Here is a 534-nt window from a genome sequence, read left to right on the forward strand (position 1 = left end):
GTCATATATTAAGTGAGCATATATAGGCATGGATTTATTTCTGGGCTCTCTATTCTGTTCCATTGATCGATGTACCTGTTTTTATGCAAGTACATGCTGTTTTGATTACTGTAGCCTTGTAGTATAGTTTGAAATCAGGTAGTGTGATACCTCTCACTTTGTTCTTCTTTCTGAAGATTGCCATGGCTATTTGGGTTTTTTTATGGCTCCATATAAATTTTAGGATTATTCATTCTAGCTCTCTGAAAAATGCCATTGGTATTTTGATAGAGAATGCATTGAATCTATAAATTGCTTTGGGTAGTATAGCCATTTTAACAATGTTGATTCTTCCTTCCCATGAACAAAGTCCTGGACCAGATGGATTCATAGGCAAATTTTACCAAACATTCAAAGAAGAATTAACACCTATTCTTCTCAAACTATTCCAAAAATTTCAAGAAGAGAGAAGGTTCCCTAATTCCTTTTATGAGGCCACCATTACCTTGATTCTAAAACCAGGCAAAGACATTACAAAAAAAGAAAACTATAGGC

The sequence above is a fragment of the Pteropus vampyrus genome, unplaced genomic scaffold, assembly GCF_000151845.1.
Source record: "Pteropus vampyrus isolate Shadow unplaced genomic scaffold, Pvam_2.0 Scaffold378, whole genome shotgun sequence".
Taxonomy (NCBI): domain Eukaryota; kingdom Metazoa; phylum Chordata; class Mammalia; order Chiroptera; family Pteropodidae; genus Pteropus; species Pteropus vampyrus.